At 50.8% G+C, this 14,039-nt stretch overlaps 1 non-coding gene across 1 annotated transcript; it reads right to left on the bottom strand.

Moving 5' to 3' along the window:
• Positions 1 to 10,603: 10,603 nt before the first annotated feature.
• trnak-cuu (transfer RNA lysine (anticodon CUU)) lies at positions 10,604 to 10,679 on the bottom strand. The gene has a single exon. It is a non-coding gene; the product is annotated as a tRNA-Lys (tRNA).
• Positions 10,680 to 14,039: the final 3,360 nt, after the last annotated feature.

Below are 14,039 nucleotides of genomic sequence, written 5' to 3'. Positions count from 1 at the left end.
GGCCATTGCTATGAAATGGAATTAGACACAGGAGCCGCTGTCTCGGGCATTGGCAGGCAAACAAGATTAAATCAGGAGTACAATGTTTGCAGTTGCGAGATACTGAGGCAAGATCGGCCACATTTATGGAAGAACCGCTTGGCCATAATGGGGACTATGATGACCTCAGTACTATACGGACAGTAGGCCATTAGGCTACCGCTGATTATTGTGCAATAGTGCAAGGGCATGGCCCAGTTTACTAGGTCGCGACTGGCTGCAAGCGTCTCCACCTTGATTGGCAGCGGATTTTCCAAATGGGCTTCGGAGACCTCTACGAGATATTGGACACGTACCCGTCATGTAGACCCTGACACAAAACCTAAATATGTTTGTGCGAGCCTGGTTCGCTATGCACTGCTATCGAACGTTGAGGCGGAGCTCGATTGGCTAGAAGACTTGGGGATCATCAAGCCGGTTAAATTCACCGACTGGGCAGCACCAGTTGTTCCTGCCCTAAAGTCAGAAAAAGCTGATTGTCTTTGTCGTGATTATAAACTGACTGTAAATAGGGCCTCCAGATTTGACGGGTACTCGATGCTGCGGGGCTTACCACGTGTGGCGGTTTATTTGGATGACATTTTGGTCATGGGCACGATGAAACGTGAGCACTTGAACAATCGGGATAAGATGCTCCGCCACTTTTCAGAAATGGACGTACAGCTCAAGAAAGAGAAGTGCATTTTCCATGCCAAAGAGGTCGTATATCTGGGGTAACATATAGACCGGGAGGGTCGACACTCCGTGGAGGAAAATATACGTGCCACACCGGAAAACACAACCAAACTGTGATCGTTTCTGGGACTACTAAAATACTGCGGGAAATTTATCCCAGGCCTTGCAACCATACCAGCCCCCCGCACGTGCTGCCAAGGAAAAATCAGGAGTGGGCATGGAAGGCACCTCAGGAAGAGGCTAATGTAAAAGGACAGCTGACTGCATCTGGCCTGCTGACGCATTATGATCCCGCCAAACCACTCCTAGTCACGTGCGATGCATTACCATACAGCACTGGTGCCGCTTTTCACATCAATGGACGACGGTAGGGAGTGGCTGGTTGCATTCGCCTCAAGAGCACTGACCACGACTGAGCGCAATAATGCACAAATCGAAAAAGAAGGTCTGGCCGTGGTCTTTGCAGTCAAGAGGTTCCATCAGTCATGTACGGGCTGCGTTTTACTGTGTTGACGGACCACTTCAGGGAGGATAAGGCCATTCTGCTCATAGCATCGGCCAGAATCCAGAGATGGCAGAGTACGAGTATACGTTGGATCATCGGCCGGGCACGCAGATAGCGAACGTGGATGCGTTGAGCAGACACCCACTGCTGATGAGACTGTCAACGCCCCCCAGAGCCAATGAAGTCATAGTTGCACTGAACTTCATGGATACATTGTCATACGGCGGCCCATATAACTGAGTGGACATGAGTACACAAACAGACACCTTGTCCAAAATTCATCCTATTGTACTATACGGGGGCCAGCATCTGGAACTCCCCAGTGGGTTAAAGGCTTTACCACCAAAATTGCAGCGTTCAGTGTGAAAGACGGCATTATTCCCTGGAGGATTTGTGCCAAGGTCCCATATAAGGGTCAGGACCCCAGACAGAGGGACCTGCATAACGGACACCCGGGTGTGTCCAAAATGAAAATGCTCGCCCACAGCTATGTCTGGTGGCTGAGCCTGGGTGCGGAGAGAAAGTGACTGGCCCAACAATGTAGTGAGTGCCGGGAGCCGCAAGAGCTCCCGCCCACTGCACCACTTCATCCCTGGGAGTGGCTGGGACGGCCTTAGGTTCAGGTTCACGCTGATTTTGCCAGCCCTTTTCAAGTTTCTGATCATAACTGATGTGCATTCAAAATGGCTGGAGGTTCACAGGATGTTGCCCACGATTTCAAAGGCGACAGTTGGGAATCTGGGACTCTCATTTAGCCCACATGGTATCCTGGAAGTGTGAGTCACTGTCAATGGCGCACCATTTACTAACTAAGTGTTTCGGGATTTTGTTAAGATTAATGGGGTGCGACACATCTGCACGATCCTGCACATCCAGCTTCAAATGGGCTCGACGAAAGAGTGGTGCAAATGTTCATGAGAGGATTGAAAAGCAGACCTCGGGCTCCCGCAACACACGCCTGGTCAGATTCCTGTTTTGTTAACGTACCACCCCGCATGTTGCGACCAGGCATCGGCAGAATGTTTGGTGGGCCGCCTCAGACTTGTATTTCCAGATATTGGTGGGAAAATACGCCACGGTCAAGAGCATCAAGGGCGTTACCCAGAGAGGTGTAAACAGACCAGACAGTTCTCACCAGGCAACACAGTGTACAGTAGGAACTTCAATGATGGCGCCAGGTGGGTTCCAGGAATGGTAGTTCGACAAACAGGACCGATCACATACCAGGGGCTGGGTTCTCGTTTCGCCGAAATCGCATTTGGCGAATGGGCGGAGAATCCAATTTTTGACCAAACGCGAGTACACCGCGCCGCGTATCGACGGCCTCAGGACATTGCCTGAGGCCCCTCCCCCCGATGCTCTGCCCAAGACCGGCCGAGTTCCCAACGGCGTGGGATACGTGTGGTGCGTCGGGAACCCGGCGTGGCGGCTGCGGACTCAGTCCAGCACCGCCACAACCGGGGGAGGACCAATCTGCGGGCAGGAGGGGCCATGATTCGGAGCTGGGGGCACTGCGGGGGGGGGGGGGGGCCATCCGGGACGGGCCGAGTCCGCGGGCTGGGTCCGCCTTGAAGCACAGCGCGGCCACTGCAGGCCGCCGCTAAGCGCATGCACGGCCACGGAACCGGCAATTCTCCGGGGCATATTGGCAGCTAGAGCGGCTGATCCACGCTGCCGTCCTGCTAGCACCAGCAAAATGAGGAATCAGTGGCCGTTTTGCGCCAGTTTTCCTGGCGTAAAACGCCACCGTTCCCACACCGATATGGGGACATAGCCCCAGAATCGGAGATCCAGCCCAAGGTTCGGATACAGGACCAAGAAATGAAGAGGCATCGAGTCTATCTCTGCAACAGGAGGCCGGCCGTTCTGTGCAATGCACGACCAGATGAGCCAGATTTGATTCCAACAGCCATGGCACCAGCAACTTCGAGGGGGTTAACCTAAGGGGGACCCGATGCAGAAATGAAGGAGGCTGAGGATTCTGAATCCGAGACCCAGGCATTGAATGTTTCTGATGGTGAACAGACCGATGAGCAGTCAGCAGTGGTAATCTGTGAGGAAGCGACATTCATCGTCTCGGTAAACACTGCCTGATCCAGCTCCACAAGTACATGATGCTCAGCCACGGGTGAAGAAGAGCAGGCACCCTCCTACCCCACCTTCCTTGGAAGAGTCTTCAGACTTTGGGGGGGAGGGATGTTATAAACCGCAGGAGACCTACGGGGTCGGACTAATTAGTCTCTCCCTGCTAGGGGGCGGGGGCCCATCAACAGAGCAATCAACACCACTTTTAAAAGCTCGGCCCAAGTGGGAGCTGAGCAGAGTAGTCCCGACTGGGACTGCGTACATCATGGAAATAGTTACTTAAATAATAAATAAGTAGTTTTGTGGTTATTTATCTCTCCTGTGGACTCCTTTGTGTTCACAGTAGCTGGCTAGGCCAGTACTTACTTCCCATCCCTAATTGCCCTTGAGAAGGTGGTGGTTGTGGTATTTGATGCACGATCAATGACCGCGAAAGCGAGGTTGTAGTCCAACTGAAGGCTTTAATAAGCTAGATGTTTCCCCCAGCAGCTCAGGTATAGAATGAGGGCTGCTGGGGCGGCATGGGTTCTTATACCCCACCTATCAGGGTGGAGCTATTATACACTAGCCAATAGCAAGCATACAGGTTCTACCAATGGTACTTTAGCCTCTTAGGTACCGTAATACCTATAATACCACACTCACCCCCTGTTAAAAAAAGCCCGGCAGGGGTGGTGGCCAGAAACTACAAAACATAACAACATGGTATAATTAGTTATGGAGGTACCGTAATACCTCCGTACAGTGTTTAGTAACTATTTACAAGTCTGGTAGCTATGTACATTTGGTGTTTTATATTTACAGATTACAGTTAAAATGAAGCAATCAGCCGATCGGGAACCCTGGTCGTCCTCTGTGATCGTCGGAGCCTCGGTGGTGACTCTAGTGGCGGCTCGGGCGTCTGTGACTCCGGGAGCGTGGCTTCGATCTCCATGCCAGCTTGGTCACCCCTAGACGGCACTGGTGGGGAAAACGGCTGACCTGGGGAGGGAGCACCTGCGGGAGGCGTCGGTGGGTGGGGGGGGCCTAGACAGGGGCGGCGGAAGGACCGATCCTCCTGTAAGGTGCTGCGGTGGAGGGGAGGGTGGGACTGGTGGCTGGAATGTGCGTGGACTTCCGACGGGCGCCAGGTCCCGTAGGGAGACAGTATCTTGTCGGACGTCGGGGTACGCCACGTAGGCGTACTGGGGGTTAGCATGGAGCAGATGGACCCTCTCGACCAACGGGTCCAACTTGTGCGCCCGCACGTGTTTTCGGAGCAGGATGGATCTGGGTGCTGCCAGCCAGGTCGGGAGCGAGGTCCCAGAGAAGGACTTCCTAAGGAAGACAAGGAGACATTCGTGAGGTGTCTGATTGGTGGTTGTACAAAGTAGTGACCGGATTGAGTGGAGGGCATCCAGGAGGACCTTTTGCCAGCGGGAGACTGGGGGGTTCCTGGACCGTAGGGCCAGTAGGATGGTCTTCCAGACCGTTCCGTTCTCTCTCTCTACCTGTCCGTTACCCCGGGGGTTGTAACTGGTCGTCCTGCTCGAGGCGATGCCCTAGCTGAGCAGGAATTGATGCAGTTCGTCGCTCATAAAGGAAAACCTGGAAAACCGAACAGTGTAAAGATACCCTGGAGGGCCTTGATGACGGTGGAGGCGGTCATGTCGGGGCAGGGGATGGCGAATGGGAACCGGGAGTACTCGTCAATCACGTTCAGGAAGTACGTGTTGCGGTCGATGGAGGGGAGGGGGCATTTGAAGTCCATGCTGAGGCGTTCAAATGAACGGGAAGCCTTTATCAGGTGCGCTCTCTCTGGCCGGTAGAAGTGCGGTTTGCACTCCGCGCAGATTTGGCAGTCCCTGGTGGCAGTCCTGACCTCCTCGATGGAATAGGGCAGGTTGTGGGTCTTGACGAAATGGAAAAAGCGAGTGACCCCCGGGTGACAGATGTCCTCATGGAGGGCTCGGAGGCGGTCCACTTGTGCGGTGGCACATGTACCGCGGGACAGGGCATCAGGAGGCTCGTTTAGCGTCCCGGGACGATACAAGATCTCGTAGTTGTAAGTGGAGAGTTCGATCCTCCACCGCAAGATCTTGTCGTTTTTTATCTTGCCCTGATGTGCATTATCGAACATGAAAGCCACCGACCGTTGGTCCGTGAGGAGAATGAATCTTCTGTCGGCCAGGTAATGCCTCCAATGTCGCACAGCTCCTACTATGGCCTGGGCCTCCTTTTCGACTGAGGAGTGGCGGATTTCGGAAGCATGGAGGGTACGGGAGAAGAAGGCCACGGGTCTGCCCGCTTGGTTGAGGGTTGCCGCCAGAGCTACGTCGGACGCATCGCTCTCGACCTGGAAGGGGAGGGCCTCGTCGATGGCGTGCATCGTGGCCTTTGCAATGTCTGCTTTGATGCGGCTGAAGGCCTGGCGGGCCTCTATCGACAGGGGAAAACTGTGGATTGGATCAGTCCGCATAGTTGGGGTCCCACTGGGCGTAGTAGCTAAAAAACCCTAGGCAGCGTTTTAGGGCCTTAGAGCAGTGAGGGAGGGGGAACTCCATAAGGGGGCGCATGCATTCAGGGTTGGGGACTATAACTCCATTTCGCACTACGTAGCCGAGAATGGCAAGACGGTCGGTGCTAAACACGCATTTATCCTTATTGTATGTTAGGTTAAGGATTTTAACGGTCTGGAGAAATTTTCGGAGGTTGGTGTCGTGGTCCTGCTGGTCGTGGCCGCAGATGGTGACATTATCGAGATATGGGAATGTTGCCCGTAAACCGTACCGGTCAACCATTCGGTCCATCTCACGCTGGAAGACCGAGACCCTGTTAGTGACACCAAAGGGAACCCTGAAGAAGTGGTAGAGCCGCCCATCTGCCTTGAAGGCAGTATACTTGCAGTCACTAGTGCGGATGGGGAGCTGGTGGTAGGCGGACTTGAGATCCACCGTGGAGAAGACCTTATAATGTGCGATCCTGTTTACCAGGTCGGATATGCGGGGGAGGGGGTACGCGTCCAGCTGCGTAAACCTGTTCATGGTCTGACTGTAGTCGATGACCATCCTATGCTTCTCCCCGGTTTTTACCACCACTACTTGAGCTCTCCAGGGACTGTTGCTGGCTTCAATGACCCCTTCCCTCAGTAGCCTTTGGACCTCTGACCTAATAAAGATCCGGTCCTGGGCACTGTAGCATCTCTCCTGGTGGCGACGGGTTTGCAATCTGGGGTGAGGTTCGCAAACAGGGAAGGCGGGTCGACCTTAAGGGTCGCGAGGCCGCAGACAGTAAGGGGGGATATAGGGCCACCGAATTGGAAGGTCAGACTTTGAAGGTTACACTGGAAGCCTAAACCCAGGAGTGTAGCCGCGCAGAGGTGGGGAAGGACGTAGAGACGGAAATTTTTGAACTCCCTTCCCTGGACTGTGAGGTTTGCTACACAAAACCCCTTTATCTCCACTGAGTGGGAACCGGAGGCCAGTGAGATTTTTTCATTAACAGGGTGGATGAGGAGGGAACAGCGCCTTACCGTGTCGGGGTGTATGAAGCTCTCTGTGCTCCCAGAGTCAATTAAGCAGGATGTCTCGTGCCCGTTGATGAAAACGGTCGTCGTAGCGGTTGAGAATGTTCGAGGTCGAGACCGATCCAGTATCACCGAGGCCTATCGCAGTAGTTGGGAATTCTGTTCAGGCAGTGTGTGGTCGGCCGAGCTGGGATCCTGGGGGTTCATCCAAGATGGCGTCTCCCGGGGGTGCACAAAATGGCAGCGCCCATCCCTCAAGCGTGGCGCCCGTGGAACAAGATGACGGCGCCCGGGGTCCACACGTGGCCCTGGGATATGAGGGTGGCGGCGACCGCTGGCCACACGGGGCCCATGGAGAAGTTTGAGGTGGCAGTCCGGAATCGCCGCTGGAGACCGCGGCCACCGCTCGGGCCTGACATACCCCCACGAAATGGCCCTTTTTGCCGCAGCCCTTGCAGGTGGATGAGTGGACCGGGCAGCGATGGCGGGGGTGCTTGGCCTGCCCGCAAAAGTAGCAGCGGGGCCCCTCGGGTTGCCAGGCCGCCTTGCAGCGCAGGCCTGCGGGGGAACGGGGGAAGTCTCGGGGTCGGCCGCTGCGGGGTTCCATGCTGCCCAGGGGGCTGTCGCGCGGTCGGGAACGTAAGCGCAGGCGTTCCTGGAGGCCACGTCCAGGGAGCCTGCAAGGATCCGTGCCTCCCTGAGATTCAGGGTGTCCTTCTCTAACAGGCGCTGGCGGATTTGTTATGAAAACATACCTGCCACGAAAGCGTCCCGGACTAAGAGCTCCATGTGTTCGCTCGCAGAAACTTGTGGGCAGCCGCAGCTTCTTCCCAGCACCAGGAGTGCGCAGTAGAATTCCTCCAACGATTCCCCAGGGGTTTGCCGTCTTGTTGCAAGCAGGAGCCGGGCGTAGACCTGGTTTACTGGGCGAATATAGTGTACTTTTAGCAGCTCGATTGCTGCATCGAAGTCTTCCGCTTCCTCGATGAGGGTGTAAACCTCCGGGCTCACCCTTGAGTGCAGGGCGTGCAGTTTCTGCTCTCCCATGGGTGCGTTTTCTGCCGTCTCGAGATACCCTTTAAAACACGCCAGCCAGAGCTTAAAGATTGCCGCTGAGTTCGCCGCGTGGGGGCTAAGTTGCAGACTAAGTTGATTCGGAGCTCCATCCTTTCTTCTTAAAAATCTAGCTTATTAAATTGATGCACGATCAATGACCGCTAAAGCGAGGTTGTAGTCCAACTGAAGGCTTTAATAAGCTAGATGTTTCCTCCAGCAACTCAGGTACAGAATTGAGGCTGCTGGGGCGGCACAGGTTATTATACCCCACCTATCAGGGCGGAGCTATTATACACTCTAGCCAATAGCAAGCATACAGGTTCTACCAATGGTACTTTAGCCTCTCAGGTACCGTAATACCTATAATACCACAGTATTATCATAACTATCAGCATTGCAAGGGTTAATGTAGTGGTAAGCTGCCTTCTTTAACTGCTGCAGTCCATGTGGTGTAAGCCCACCCAGGGTAATGTTAGTGAGGGAATTCCAGGATTTTGAATTCAGTGCTGGTGTTGCAGTCTTCCAGGACTTGGCCAGTTTAGAATTTTTGGAAGCGGTAAGAAGTGAGGGATGTGAATATGTGGCGAGGGGATTAGTGGGGAGACAGCTGCATTGAACCTCTGTGGAAGATATTTAAAATCACCTGCTCTATTGCTTTTTACAATACTAACGCTTTTTGTGTTTTTTATAAAACCAATGCTATTTGTATTGATTGGGGACTTGCTATCTTTCAATTCCATATGCCCTTGGGCAGCAGCTTCCAAACCCACAGCCGCTACCATCTAGAAGGACAAGGGCAGCAAACACATGGGAACACCACCACCTGGAGGCTCCACCTCAAAGTCACTCACCATCCTGACTTGGAAATATATCGGTTGTTCCTTCACTGTTACTGAGTTAAAATCATGGAATTGCCTCTCTAACGGCACTGTGGATGTACCTACACCTCAGGAACTGCAACGGTTCAAGAAGGCAGCTCACTATCGCCTTCCCAAGGGCAATAAATGCTGGCCTAGCCAGTGATGTTCACGTAAATGACTTTAAGAGGAAGCAGTAGTACATCCTCCTCAGCTGCCTTCTCCAGTTCCCGCTCATGTGAACTATGATCTTCCACACTTGGCTGTTCCTAATCTTCCCTTCAGTTACCCAAAGGATTCACTTCCATTTGTACACCTGCTGACAACTTGCTTCACCTCTCCATCAGTGCCCTTATCACCGCGTGACTGAATGTCCATTCTATCGGCATGGAGGCATGTTTGAGTTGGAAATTCCTGTCACAAATGTTAATCAAGATAAGTGAGACTGAAGCCAACCTGTTTGGATCTCAGTAAAGCTCTAAACTTTAGCCACTGTTTTATTCCCTGTCAGGATGCTCACTCAGTTTTCTACCTATTCATCCTTGATCTAAGCTTCAAACTCCATGTTCCATCATCGAGGTTTAGATTCTGAAAAGGCAAAACGGGGACACATTGACAAGCCTTCGGAAGGTGGACCTACGCACTGACTGACAAGTTGGATGGCCAATGGTAGAAGCCTGGGGGAGGGGAATTTGAAGGTTGGAGGTCATGTGCGAATGTCCCGGAATATGTAATAATAATAACCTTTTATTGTCAGAAGTATGAAGTTACTGTGAAACGCCCCAGTCGCCACATTCCGGCACCTGTTCAGGTAAGCTGGTATGGGAAAGCACAACAGTGCCTATACTTCCTCATGAAACTAATAAATTCGGCATGTCCACATTAACCCTTATCAACCTTTACAGATGCACCATAGAAAGCATCCTATCTGGCTGCATCACAGCCTGGTATGGCAACTGCTCGGCCCAGGACCGCAAGAAACTTCAGAGAGTCGTGAACACCGCCCAGTCCATCACACGAACTTGCCTCCCGTCCATTGACTCCATCTACACCTCCCGCTGCCTGGGGAAAGTGGGCAGCATAATCAAAGACCCCTCCCACCCGGCTTACTCACTCTTCCAACTTCTTCCATCGGGCAGGAGATACAGAAGTCTGAGAACACGCACGAACAGACTCAAAAACAGCTTCTTCCCCACTGTCACCAGACTCCTAAATGACCCTCTTATGGACTGACCTCATTAACACTACACCCTGTACGCTTCATCCGATGCCGGTGCTTATGTAGTTACATTGTATACCTTGTGTTGCCCTATTATGTATTTTCTTTTATTCCCTTTTCTTCTCATGGACTCAATGATCTGTTGAGCTGCTCGCAGAAAATCACTTTTCACTGTACCTCGGTACACGTGACAATAAACAAATCCAATCCAATCCAATCCAGACTGTTTGCAATCTTGGTATCATATGTGATCTAAGGATGAGCCTCCTCCAATCACATACCTGCATCATCAGTATTTCCATCTCCATGACCTCGGCATATCTGTCACTGCCTCAACTTATCTACTGCTAAAACCAGCATCCATAATCATAGAATCATAGAATCCCTACAGTGCAGAAGGAGGCCATTTGGCCCATCGACTCTGCCCAGACCCACGGAAAGAGCACCCCTACCTAACCTTTTGGACCATTAGGGGAAATTTATCATGGCCAATCCACCTAAGCTGCACACCTTTGGACTGTGGGAGGAAAGTGGAGCACCCAGAGGAAATCCACACAGACACGGGAAGATGTGCAGACCCCACACAGTCACCCAAGGCCGGAATTGCACCCGGGCTTCTGGAGCTGTGAGGCAGCAGTGCCAACGTGTCACCCAAACAATGCCGCCCAAAGTGGGGCTCAAACCCACGACCCCGAGATTAAGAGTCTCACGCTCTACCGACTGAGCTAGCCCACAGCCAATCCCCATTCCAACTCCATCCCCCACTTTGCATCCTCTTATTTCTTCACTGTGCTTTTAGGAACAAAATCTTCAGCATTCTGATTGCAAACTCTGGAGCACTATTCATTCCCTTCTCTCTCTCCACCCCCCTTCCCCCCCCCCCCCCGCTCCCCCCCCCCCACCCCCCATTAAAAGATTTCTCTAAAATCTTCTCTTTAATTATGTTCCTGTTGTTCTATGAACCATTATGCTCCATAATGTGAGTAATTGTTGCTTTGTGAACTGAATGCAAATAATGCTAAAATAAATAATATATACTCTTCGCTATTTCCTTTCCTAATTGCATTTATGCCAGTCTTGTTCGAGAATGCTGGATAACTTCTACTGAGTTACTCAGCTTTGAAAATTAGTTGGTATTAATTGTAACATATACTAATTATATATTTTGATGCTAATTGCGTTTTCCATCCTGTGAACAACATTCTTAGCTAATAACCTTGGATTTATTTTCTTGAAATTGCCCAAAGTTCAAAAATTTGTGGTCGGATGTGCCATTTTTTTGTTCCGTCAACTGTTGTTGCATTTTCAATGTCTGTAAAGTCATCAGCTGCTCAACAAGAACTAGAAAGGGATTTTAAGCTGATTGTATACAGTGTAAAGGAAATAGAGGATGACATTTATAGACAAATTAGAGAGGTGTATATTCACAGCAGAGCTATAATTGTAGGAGATTTCAGATGTTCAGAAATAGACTTTAAAAAATCAGTGGTTTAAAGGGGAGTTGTTCTGGCAGATGCTTAGGACCATCTCCTCAGTCAGTCCGTTGCTATTCCAACAAAAAAAAAAGAATCATTTCTTGACTTTCTTCTCGGTAATGAAGAGAAATGGTGAGACAATCTGAAAGTAGTAGAAATGTTAGGAAGCAGCGACCACAATAAAATTAGTACCAGATAAGAACAAACAAAGAACAAAGAAAAGTACAGCACAGGAACAGGCCCTCCAAGCCCATGCCGACCATGCTGCCCGCCTAAACTAAAATCTTCTACACTTCCTGGGTCCGTATCCCTCTGTTCCCATCCTATTCATGTATTTGCCAAGATGCCCCTTAAATGTCACTATCGTCCCTGCTTCCACCACCTCCTCCGGTAGCGAGTTCCAGGCATCCACTACACTCTGTGTAAAAAACTTGCCTCGTACATCTCCTCTAAACCTTGCCCCTCGCACCTTAAACCTATGCCCCCTAGTAAGTGACCCCTCAACCTTGGGGAAAAGCCTCTGACTATCCACTCTGTCTATGCCCCTCATAATGTTGTAGACCGCTATCAGGTCGCCCCTCAACCTCCGTTGTTCCAGTGAGAACAAACCAAGTTTATTCAACCGCTCCTCATAGCTAATGCCCTCCATACCAGGCAACATCCTGGTAAATCTCTTCTGCACCCTCTCTAAAACCTCCACATCCTTCTGGTGGCGTGGCGACCAGAATTGAACACTATACTCCAAGTGTGGTCTAACTAAGGTTCTATACAGCTGCAACATGACTTGCCAATTCTTATACTCAATGCCCCGGCCAATGAAGGCAAGCATGCCGTATGCCTTCTTGACTACCTTCTCCACCTGTGTTGCCCCTTTCAGTGACCTGTACACCTAGATCTCTCTGACTTTCACTACTCTTGAGGGTTCTACCATTCACTGTATATTCCCTACCTGCATTAGACCTTCCAAAATGCATTACCTCACATTTGTCCGGATTAAACTCCATCTGCCATCTCTCTGCCCAAGTCTCCAAACGATCTAACTCCTGCTGTATCCTCTGATAGTCCTCATCGCTATCCGCAATTCCACCAACCTTTATGTCATCTGCAAACTTACTAATCAGACCAATTACATTTTCCTCCAAATCATTTATATACACTACGAACAGCAAAGGTCCCAGCACTGATCCCTGCGGAACACCACTAGTCACAGCCCTCCAATTAGAAGAGCACCCTTCCATTGCTACTCTCTGCCTTCTATGACCTAGCCAGTTCTGTATCCACCTTGCCAGCTCACCTCTGATCCCGTGTGACTTCACCTTTTGTACCAGTCTACCATGAGGGACCTTGTCAAAGGCCTTACTGAAGTCCATATAGACAAAATCCACTGCCCTACCTGCATCAATCGTCTTTGTGACCTCTTCGAAAAACTCTATCAAGTTAGTGAGACACGACCTCCCCTTCACAAAACCATGCTGCCTCACACTAATACGTCCATTTGCTTCTAAATGGGAGTAGATCCTGTCTCGAAGAATTCTCTCCAGTAATTTCCCTACCATTGACTTAAGGCTCACTGGCCTGTAGTTCCCTGGATTATACTTGCTACCCTTCGGAAACAAAGGAACAACATTGGCTATTCTCCAGTCCTCCGGGACATCACCTGAAGACAGTGAGGATCCAAAGATTTCTGTCAATGCCTCAGCAATTTCCTCTCTAGTCTCCCTCAGTATTCTGGGGTAAATCCCATCCGGCCCTGGGGACTTATCTACCTTAATATTTTTCAGGACGCCCAACACCTCGTCTTTTTGGATCTCAATGTGACCCAGGCTATCTAAACACCCTTCTCCAGACTCAACATCCACCAATTCCTTCTCTTTGGTGAATACTGATGCAAAGTATTCATTTAGTACCTCGCCCATTTCCTCTGTCTCCATACATAGATTCCCTTGCCTATCCTTCAGTGGGCCAACCCTTTCCCTGCCTACCCTCTTGCTTTTTATGTATGTGGGATTTTCCTTAACCCTATTTGCCAATGAATTTTCGTGACCTCTTCTAGCCCTCCTGACTCCTTGCTTAAGTTCATTCCTCCTCTCCTTATATTCCACACAGGCTTTGTCTGTTCCCAGCCTTCTAGCCCTGACAAATACCTCCTTTTTCTTTTGACGAGACCTACAATATCTCTCATTATCCACGGTTCCCGAAATTTGCCATATTTATCCTTATTCCGCACAGGAACATGCTGGTCCCTTCAAATGACATTTGAAAGCCTCCCACATGTCAGATGTTGATTTACCCTCAAACATCCTTCCCCAATCTAGGTTCTTCAGTTCCCGCCTAATATTGTTATAATTAGCCTTCCCCCAATTTAGCACATTCACCCTAGGACCACTCTTATCCTTGTCCACCAGCACTTTAAAACTTACTGAATTGTGGTCACTGTTCCCGAAATGCTCCCCTACTGAAACTTCTACCACCTGGCCGGGCTCATTCCCCAATACCAGGTCCAGTACAGCCCCTTCCCTAGTTGGACTGTCTACATATTGTTTTAAGAAGCCCTCCTGGATACTCCTTACAAACTCTGCCCCGTCCAGGCCCCTAGCACTAAGTGAGTCCCAGTCAATATTGG

This window comes from Scyliorhinus torazame, chromosome 12 (genome assembly GCF_047496885.1).
Source record: "Scyliorhinus torazame isolate Kashiwa2021f chromosome 12, sScyTor2.1, whole genome shotgun sequence".
NCBI lineage: Eukaryota > Metazoa > Chordata > Chondrichthyes > Carcharhiniformes > Scyliorhinidae > Scyliorhinus > Scyliorhinus torazame.
The sequence above is the reverse complement of the archived record's forward strand: the minus strand, read 5'-3'. Positions and strand labels throughout refer to the sequence as shown.